We start from the raw sequence: 10,864 nt of genomic DNA on the forward strand, positions 1-10,864 counted from the left end.
CCTGGCTCGCCACTGATGGTGAATCCATCTTCGATACTTGGTTGACTCCATTTGCGATTGAATTAGATATACTGGCCATCACGTCTCCCTTGAACCACGATGCTGCCAATTCATTATTATTCAAAGTAAAAAATCATACAGAATATATAGCAGTTGGCAAATCATTACTAAACAGTTTAGTACTCTATCAAATTATAATTAGGTGTAATATTGGACTACCTGCAGCATTTGGGCATTGTGTTATGTTCTCAGGTCCATCTGACCATGGATTCCTTGGCTGCTTCACTCCACGTCTAGAAAATTAGAAGGAAAATTATTTAGTTAATTTCTCAGAAACAATTGATTCATCATCTTAAAGGGAGATAGCTAGAGAGGAAGTTATAACCAGTGAATAGTGACACCATACTTTCCTTTGATTGATGACATTAACGAACATGGTTGACCCTGGAAAACTTCCATTTACAGTCAACATGCTTTTTGTGCTACACATCTTTATAAAATTCGCTTCTTTTAACTACAAAAACATGCACGGGAATAACAAGAAAGATAAAACAACTGTAATTAATTGTCGTATATCTTAGATGAACAAGAGGGATAAAATAGCTGTAAATGCTAAAATAAAACACTTACAACAAAATCATAGTAATGGACTTCGGTTGCTAAGCCGAGAAACCAAAATCCTAAAATGAAACTTATCTTCTTTTTACCCATTTTTGTCTGTCTATTTGTGTTCTAAGGTCGCCTTAATTCTTTCTTCTGTGATCTTTTGCTACATCTCTCAGCTATTTATACTAAGGGCAAAGTGAATTTCGGGGAGGAAAACAACAATTTGGAAGCCTTTCATAGGTTTATAGTCATCAAACCTAGTCAAATTGTCGGTATACAGCATAGAGTGAGTCCTTTTAAATTTTATCTGAAATTAAAATGTTATTCTGCCCTAAAAGAAAAAGCAATGGCAATTAGATCAATTTTTGAAGCCTTAAATTTTATTTTTCCAATGTATTTTAGTCATTTTAGGACACATTGTAAACGGTGATTAAATGTTTTGTCTTTTCCTATGTAACGTTAGACGTTTGTTAAAAAAATAACTTCGCAATGTATAATTAATTGTTCATAGCTGCTTTTTAAAAATGTTTTAAATGAGGTCTGGAGTACTAAAGCATATATTTTAGCTTCGTTAAATCAGGCTAACCAACTAATTCTTCTAATTAATCAAGCTTATTAATCAAGAAAGGATAATCATCCTCTAATTATGCAAAGTGTCACTACTATTCCTAACGTAACTATTATAGACAATATGTATATAAACATGCAAAAAATTTTATAGTGCGCTAGTTAATTACATAAAAAATAATGATGAGTCCTAATTCTCTTCCTTTTCTTTTTTTTTTTTATATTAAATATAAACTTCGGTTAAAAAAAAAAAGAAAGAAAGTAAATTTAAAAGAAAAGGTGAAATTATGACACATAAGGGGATGTGATCAGTCTTACCCCTCAAATATTCTTTATTATAAGATTAACAATTAGGCCAAATGACTTATTCCCGTATAAAGAATACTCTTTTCTAAAGTTTTTTCTTTATTAATTTTAAAAAATCGAAACATCTATCTATCTGTTAAATTTTAAGACTATTATTAGGGGTAAAATCGTTATTTAGTGAAAAATTTTATCACATTTCTCCTTTAGTTTTAAAAATATAATAATTTTACCTCACTCATATTTTGAAAAGTGATTATTTTCTCCTAGATTTTTTTCTCCTCTCTCTAGCGAAAAACTTCTTCCCACTTGTCGACGTTCTCCCTCCTGGTCGGCTTCTCTCTCCCTCCAAGTTTAAATGACTTTTTTTAATATTTATATTTTTTTATATATTTTTAACTAAATCATATTTTTGTCTTAATTCTAATTGAAAATTTTAATAGATGAATGAATATTTGAGTTTTTTAATGCTAATATGAGATCTTGAGAAAAGAGTATTCTTTAGGTGGGAATAAATTCTTTTGGTCTTAACAATATGATAAAAACAGGCTAAGCCAAAATGCATAATTCTAAGATATAAATTTAAGTAAAAAAAATAAAATTAAATGCAAGTTAAGGTTTAGTAAAAGAATAGTGAAAAAGGATTTAAAAAAGTTTCATATGATTCAAATTTTATAATATTATTTTTTGTATGCAATAAAACCATGGTTAATTTTTTTGTTTTTTTGCAGTGCATTGTATTCCCACATGCAAGCTAAGTTCAATGGATAATTGATCGAATCTGTAAATCTAGGAAAAACGTTTCAAGGCTCATATCTGCCTTTTTTGAAATTAAGGGTTAAGCCCTAGAGAGAGATTCCCCAACAGAACTAAAGTGATGGATATCTAACTTTTTAACTATCATGTTTTAAAGCATTAATTATAATTGCAAGATTAGCAATCAATAGTCTATTTTAGCCATCATAGAATTGATAAAAAGAGATGTACTTTAATTTTTCTAGATATGTGATCAAAAGTTAATAACCTTATTATAGATAAATCCTAGATCAGATGAATAGAAAAAAAAAAAGAAAAAGTAATTCTATGCTTCCTGAGTTCATATTAATTCTAAAACTTAAATATTAATTAAGTGACGTAAAATTGATCAGTATTTGACATCTGAGGCACAAAATTGATAAAATAAATCTAAAGTAAAATATATAGCACTGATTAGTAAATAAATCTATATGAAAAATTATAGTAAACAGATATACATGCCCTATGTTAACATTGTATATGTCTCGAATGCAGTAGAGGTTATAAAAGTCTTCAAATTATCTAATAATTTCAATTATTGTTGTGCCATGAGTAACATGATTTATACAATTGAAGACATTGTCTTCAGTAATAAGAAGATGTTGGAATTTACGTTGTCAGTTATCCATACTTAGATTGGTTGAAATTGATGGGCATAGACCTAACTCCATTGCCGGCTTAAAATTTTGGTAGTGTTACGGTCATATAGTTCATGGCCAAAATATGAAACTGTTAATAATTTAAGTAGGACTTCATGTAAATTACCGCAATTTGAGACGAAGTTATCATTTTAACTCAACTCAAATCCTAAATTTATCCAGTGTCTTGACAAATGAGAATACTTTTGTTAATTTCTGGATGAGTTAATTATAAGATTTTTTTTTTTCAACCCTTTCCCAATTCAGAATTTTCTAGGGGTTACCCATAGACTTTTTTTTTTTTTTCGGGTACCCAACTCTATCGAAGTTTATTGTAATCCTATATACAAATTGTTGAGTTTCTAAAGCAAAAATTGATAAGATTATAAATTTCGCAACAAAGGAATATTTCCATTAATAAACAACCATTATGCAAATATTATTTATATTTGTCTTGCGGTTTGCGAAATCACATTCCCTTTTATTAATACCACCAAAAAGATTTTATTTAAATCTTTTGACATAACGGAAGTGTATGATTATAACTGTGAACAAGGAGGCAAGTAAGCGGGAGGCGGTATCATTTTTTCATTAATGTCGGGCCCATCCTTCACAATGAAAACTGTTTCCATGCCCCAGGTTGCGTGCCTCTCCAAATGGCAATGCATGAACCACACTCCTGTACAAAATTAAATTTCATTTATATAATTAATCTAGTGTTCATTAATTAGTGTAAAATAACTAGAAGATAAAAATTTTACCAGAATTGTTGGCGACAAATAGAATAGCAGGCCATCCATTTTTGGGAAAATTCATGGTGTTAATTTCAGGTGGATCAACCAAATTATAAGAGAGTGGATCAGTCTTCTTGTTGAAATTTCCTGAACCTGTTCCAACCAGATAGAAGCTGAAGCCATGTAAATGAAGTGGATGACTTGATGCAGCCCTAGATTAGTGTTCTGGTATACAATTACAACAGTTTCTCGATAATTGAACATCCTCGCCTTTGTTCCTTGGGCGGTGTACTCTGATATGTTGGACACATCTCCCGTGAAGTCGTAATAGTAGGGTGGCTCACTCGGGAAATCACTGTCGTATACGTCTTTCAACTTCCTAAAACACTAAACACTCAATTTGTAAGAGTTCTTTCATAATGTTGTTGACAAATGTTAAGTTGTTCTCCCATTAAAAACTTTATTTAGTAGGTATACCTGTAGTATGCTTGCAATATATCAATCTGAGGAGTATCAAAACTAGTGTTATTTAAGCTTGGAGTGTTAGGAGATAAACCCAGAAACAAAGAAGAAAAACAAGAAAAAGTCGCAAAACACAATTCAACCACACATCACAAAAGCATAAAATAAAAGAGACACAAGAGTTTTACGTGGTTCGGGAAATTCCTTATGTCCACGGAGTGCACCAGCACTTCTTCCACTATCAAATTGATAAATACAAACTCAAGTCTCAGCCTCTCTCACTCTCAATCATGAATCTCTCTCTCACAAATCTCTCTCACCTTCCTAAACTTGTCAATCTAAGTCTGAAGCCCTTGGAGATCCCTTGATACATCACACACATCCTTTATGAGACGTTTAGCATGTGTATTTATAGTATGAAAGTAATCCATAACTGATTTGGACTCAAAAACTAAAAAGAACATGGATTTGGAAAATCCGTGTAAACCTGACTTCATTTAACCAACTTACATGTCAAAGTTTGACACCGTTTTGAATCCAAATTCTTTCAGGAATCCAAATTCATTCAAGTGTCCAAATTCTTTCAAGAATCCAAATTCTTTCAGGAGTCCAAATTCTTTCAAGAATCCAAATTCTTCCAGGCTTCATAATTCTAACAATCTCCCACTTGAAGACTGAAACACATGTAATCATCAACTCTTCTGACTAACGAAAACGGTGTACTCAACTTCCTTTGCTACAACCTTAAAGACCAACTGAAGCTGAACACAACTCCAGTTTCTCAATAGTCACTAGCTTGGTTAAAATGTCAGCTGGATTCTTACTCCTAAGAATCTTCACAAGTGTCAAGACACCTTCATCCAACAAAGAACAAATGAAATGATATCTCAAACTTATATGCTTGGTCCTCGAATGAAATGCCAAATTCTTGGCTGAGTGTATTGCACTTTGGCTATCACTGTGCAACACATTCAACACTTGTTTAAATCCTAAATATGCTAACAGACCTTGTAACCAAATCAGTTATTTGCTTGCCTCTGTAACAGCCACATAATTTGCCTCAGTCGTAGACAATTGTCACAATCTTCTATAACTAAGAAACCCAATTGATGGTTGTCTTACCCAAAGTAAAAACATACCCTATAGTGCTCCTCCTATGATCCACCTTTCCAACAAAGTCAATATCAACATATCCTTGTAGCTTCAAATCGCTACTTTTGAAGCATAAACATTTTTCTGTTGTACCTTGTAGATACCTCAAAATCCATTTAACTACCGCCCAATGTTGCTTGCCTGGATTAGACACAAATCTACTAACTATTCCCACTGCATGAGCAATATCTAGCGTTGTGCAAACCATAACATACATTAAACTTCCAACTACAGATGTATATGGAACTTTATCGATGTAAGCCTTTTCTTTATTTGTCTCTAGACACTGATCCTTGGAAAGTCTAAAGTGACTAGCTATGGGAATTTTGACTGGTTTAGCATTAGTCATACTAAAACGCTGACGAACCTTGCAAATGTACTCTACTTGAGACAATTGCAATATAAAGGGAGTTGTAGATTTATATCTTGATATGGACATATGCTACACAACCAAAAACTCTAGTATGAGAAAATTTTACCTCCTGACCACTCCAAATTTCTTCAGGTAGTTTGAAATCTAAGGGTGTTGATAGACCACGATTAATCAAATAAGATGCTATATTGATTGCTTTTGCCCAAAACTGTTTTGACAAACCAACATATAGCCCCATGCTTCTAGCTCTTTTAGTCAATGCTTGGTTTATGCGTTCTACAATACCATTCTATTACGGAGTACCAAACACAATCCTCTCAAGACGAATCTGACTCTTGAAGCAGAACTTCTTGAACTTAGAATCTTCATTCTCATTACCATTATCTGATCGCAACTTCTTGATCTGCAAATCAATTTCATTCTCAACCATTGCCTTCCACTTCTTAAAGGCATCAAATACCTCAGATTTCTACCTCAAAAAATAAACCCAAACCTTCTTTGAGTAATCATCTATGAAAATGACGAAGTAGTATTTTCTGCCAATTGAGGAAACTGTTGCAAGTTCCAAAACATCTGTGTGAACTAACTCCAATTTCATTGCCTTTGGAGTTCTCCCTATTTTCTTAAAGCTCACCCTTTTCTGCTTTCCAAAAATGGAACTTTCACAATTGTCTAGGTTAATCGATTTCAAATCTGGCAATTTGCCATTCGAATGCATAACTCACAATCCTTTAGCACTCATATGCCCAAGCCTTTGATGCCATAGGTTGGGTTCATCTCTACATTCAACTACAATAAGTAAACCATGTCCATCTATGGTTGTGTAAAGAGTTCCATTTTTCTTTCCTCTAGCAATAGTCATAGCTCCCTTCGAAATCTTCCAAACATCTCTTGAAAAGGTTGTCACGTAACCATCTATAGCCAACTGCCCAATCAAAATCAGATTTTTCTTTAAATTAGGTTTATCTTCACCTTTCCTTTACCCACAATGTTGCATGCCTTGTCATCACCAAGATAAACCTTACCCAAGTTGCTTGCTACATATTCTTCAAATAATTCTTTCCTAGAGGTAGCATGAAATGATGCTTCTAAGTCCAATATCCATGACTCATTGTTATCCTCCAAAGAGCAAATTAAAGCATCATCTAAGCCTTTTGAAGCATAATTTGCACTAGTCTGACCATCACTTTCTTTCTTTAGAGCTTTACATTCTGAACGACAATGCCCCGTCTTGTGGCAATTCTAGCACTCGATGTCTTTCTTACCACCTTGCAAATTGTTTTAATGGTTTTTTAATTTAGACTTACCACATTTCGACTTGGAACTACTACGCTGCCCATCTCTAGTGTTGCTTCTTCCTTTATTTTTCATATTTAAGGCTGAATTTGAATTAAAAAACCCATCTTCATGCCTACAAATCTCTTCAATCATGATCATATCCACAACTTCTGAAAACTTCAACTTTTCTTTCCCAAATGCACCGCAGATTGACTAGACTGTACCCACCCAACTTTCAGGTATTGACCGAGGATGAGCAAGGCTTGTACTTCATCATCAAACTTGATCTTTACGGACGTTAGTTGATCCGTAATCTCATTAAACGCCTTCAGGTGCTCCTTGAAGTTTCCGTTTTCTGGCATTTGGAAAGAAAATAGTTTCTTTATTAGATGTACCTTATTTGCCGCAAAAGGTAGTTCATAGAGATTTGATAAGTATTTTATGAGAGACACATCTTGATTTTTCACATTAAAGGCTATTGATCTCAATAGACTCAATTGAATCACGTCTAGGGCTTTGTGATCTGACACTTTCCAATCTTCATCTTTCACGTCTATTGGCTTTTCTTTGAGCGGCAAGTACAAGTCTTTTTAGTACAGTTAATCCTCCATCTACATCTTCTAGAAACTGAAATTTGACCCATCGAACTTCTCAACCTTGTAATAGTCCTTCTTTGAACCCATAATCTTCCACCCAAACTGACAAAACCAACCATTGACAAACCTGGCTTTGATACTAGTTGTTAGGAGATAAACCTAGAAAGAAAGAAGAAGAAGAAGAAAAAGTCGCAAAGCACAATCTAACACACATCACAAAAGCATAAAATAAAAGAGACACAGGAGTTTTACGTGGTTCGGGAAATTACTTACGTCCATGGAGTGCAGCAGCACTTCTTCCACTATCAAATTGATGATTACAAACTCAAGCCTCATCCTCTCTCACTCTCAATCACGAATCTCTCTCTCACAAATCTCTCTCACCTTCCTAAACTTGTCAATCTAAGTCTAAAGCCCTTGGAGATCCCTTGATACATCACACACATCCTTTATGAGACGTTTAGCATGTTTATTTGTAGTATGGAAGTAATCCATAACTAATTTGGACTCAAAAACTAAAAAGAACACAAATTCAGAAAATCCGTGTAAACCTGACTTCGTTTGACCAACTTACATGTCCAAGTTTGACACCGTTTCGAATTCAAATTCTTTCAAGAATCCAAATTCATTCAGGTGTCCAAATTCTTTCAAGAATCCAAATTCTTTCAGGAGTCCAAATTCTTTTAGGAGTCCAAATTCTTTTATGAATCCAAATTCTTTGAGGAATCCAAATTCTTTCAGGCTTCATAATTCTGACATGCAGCTAGCCTATCACCAGTTACACTATCACAAGAGCTGTTAGTGCACTGTAATTCATTTAAAGAAACTGTAATGTAGGGTCGCTCGTCTAATCTGTGAGGGACATTGACTGGATAATCTTTATTTGCTAAACTCTTTATAGCCTTGGTGAAGCTTTGAGCAGCATTTATATTATTGAAGGCAGGAAGAGTTGGGAAGAAAGGAGATGAAGCGGCGGTATAATTGCCTTCATCTTGAACAACTGCTGTGGTGGTGAAGTTGGGAAATACAGTAAACTGTCACTGTAAGGAGTAGAAGCCATGTAGTAGTGGCTAAGATTTTGGTTAGCTGTGAACAAAACATCCATTGTTTGGCCAGGACTTATCATTATGTAATTGGTGTGTATTGGTTTTATGTAAGCTGCATCTTGCGCAACAACAGTGAGGTTGTGTTTTCCGATGCCGAAAAATTGTTGTACATTCATTACAGCGTTCACAATGCGAAGAAGATAAGTTTTGCCATGTTCAACTGATAACCGACATGTTGTCTCTGCAATGTAAATTCCTTTTTTAAGGTATGTATTCTAGAGGAATTATGAAGTGAAATACAAAATGTTAATGGTAACATAATACAATCTCTTGTATACACATACATAAATTTCATATTATTCCATTTATTAGTAATAAATTATTACGCTTTATTACATCTTATGAAATGCATGGTTTATGAAAATGTGTGTATATATATATAAAACTCATAAAAAAGATAGTGATATCTATAATCTTATCGGATCTGCAATTTATCCCATGTAAAGATTAAAAGTTTTCAAGTAGGTATGAAGAATAAATAATGTTTAAATAATAGCAAGAAATTAAATTAAAGCATTCAATTACATAAAAGATCTTCGTACCATTGGAGCATCTACAAAAGTCCCCTGGTTCGCCGTTGATGGTGTACACATCAGCCAAAGGTGGAAGGGCTCCAGTGGCTTTTGAATAAGTAATCATGGCCATCAGATCTTCCTTGAACCATGAGGTTTCCAGTGCATCAATATTCAAAATAAAAATCATTAGTATACTGAAATCGGCAAATATTCATCCTACTTCATATATATTTATTAATGACCAAGTTATTAAGATAAGGAAACTGACAAAATTAAGCTATTACCAAGTACGATTGTCTGTTCCTTATAAGGCTTAGGGAATGGATAAGTTTTTCCAACAGCAGGTAAAATGACAATGGCACCGTGGACGGTGGCTCGAGTCCAGTCACTGTGAGCATGCCAACAAAGGGTTCCTTCCTCTGTTGATAATATCACCTGATAAGTGAAGTTGGTTCCAGGTCCAACTGGACACTGTGTTAAGTACTCAGGTTCATCTGACCATGGATTCCTTGGCTGCCTCACTCCATGCCTGCATAAGAAGAAGGAAATTTAATTTCTTAAGGTTTTTCAGGCATAATGATTTCATCACCTCAAGAATATTATCAAAGAGATTGTCAGAGAGAAGTATAACCAGTGGATGGTGACACGGTGTCCCTTGATTGATGACATTAATGAACATAGTGTCCCCTTTATGAGCCACAATCGTTGGCCCCGGGAAACTTCCATTTACAGTTAACATGCTTTTTTTGTTGCACATCTTTGTAAAATTGGCTTCTTTTAGCTACAAAAACATTAACAGAAAATACCCATTAAGATAATATATATATATATATATATATATATAGCATTTAAAAAAAAATAATAGAGCACAAAATCGTAATGGTGGGTGTTCGGACGCTGAGCCATGGAAAGAAGCAGGCCATCCAGTAACGAGAACCCTAAAAACCCTAAAATAAAACCCAGTCTTTTGGTATCCATTCTTCTCAATATTATGTGTTCTCGGGTTGCTCTCTTTCTTCTTGGATCTTTACCTGCTTTCTCTGTAGTATTTATACTGACTTGATCGAAAGTTATTATAATTAATTAATCAAATTGCCATTTTAATGAAATATATTACAACCTTAATTCATAACTAATGTCCTACGGAGGTGTCAACAACATTCCATGTTCTAGGATCAAGAATTCAAGTATACCCAGCAAACACCTCTTTTTAGAAAAAAAAAAAAAATCTAGGTAAAACTCTTTAAACATGTACTTATCCAATCTCGTGCCCCGTCCTACCTGAATTCGAAGGTCCCTTCAGCCTAATTTATGGTGGAAGATTGCAATCCAAGTAGAATCTATAAAATATGTTGAAAAACTTCTAAGATGCTTCATCATATTATTCATCAAATAAATTGTAGGACTAGTATACTTATCCTGAGTGATTCTAGTCATTTAATATATTGGATTTGTATGGTTGGATGGAACAAATCTATTTGTAAACTTCTATATTGAACTAAGTGTGAGGGTTATTTTAGCGTGAAATGGTGAGTTTTGGCTGAAACTCACCATTTTATACAATTCACTAAAAACTCCGCTTTTTTTTAACCAATTTATTAACGACTGGTCTAACGTCATGATATTCTTCACGGTTCATTTATATGGAATAGAAAGAAAAATTATGATTCTAAGATGAAAATGACCTTAACTTTAAATTATCATATATGCATATATTATTACACAATTATTTATTTAAT

The 10,864-nt window shown here is 33.7% G+C and overlaps 1 pseudogene; it reads right to left on the reverse strand.

The window, feature by feature from the left end:
- Positions 1-3,448: 3,448 nt before the first annotated feature.
- Positions 3,449-10,103, reverse strand: LOC123229719 (annotated as a pseudogene).
- Positions 10,104-10,864: the final 761 nt, after the last annotated feature.

This window comes from Mangifera indica, chromosome 11 (assembly GCF_011075055.1).
Source record: "Mangifera indica cultivar Alphonso chromosome 11, CATAS_Mindica_2.1, whole genome shotgun sequence".
NCBI classification, from domain to species: Eukaryota; Viridiplantae; Streptophyta; class Magnoliopsida; order Sapindales; family Anacardiaceae; genus Mangifera; species Mangifera indica.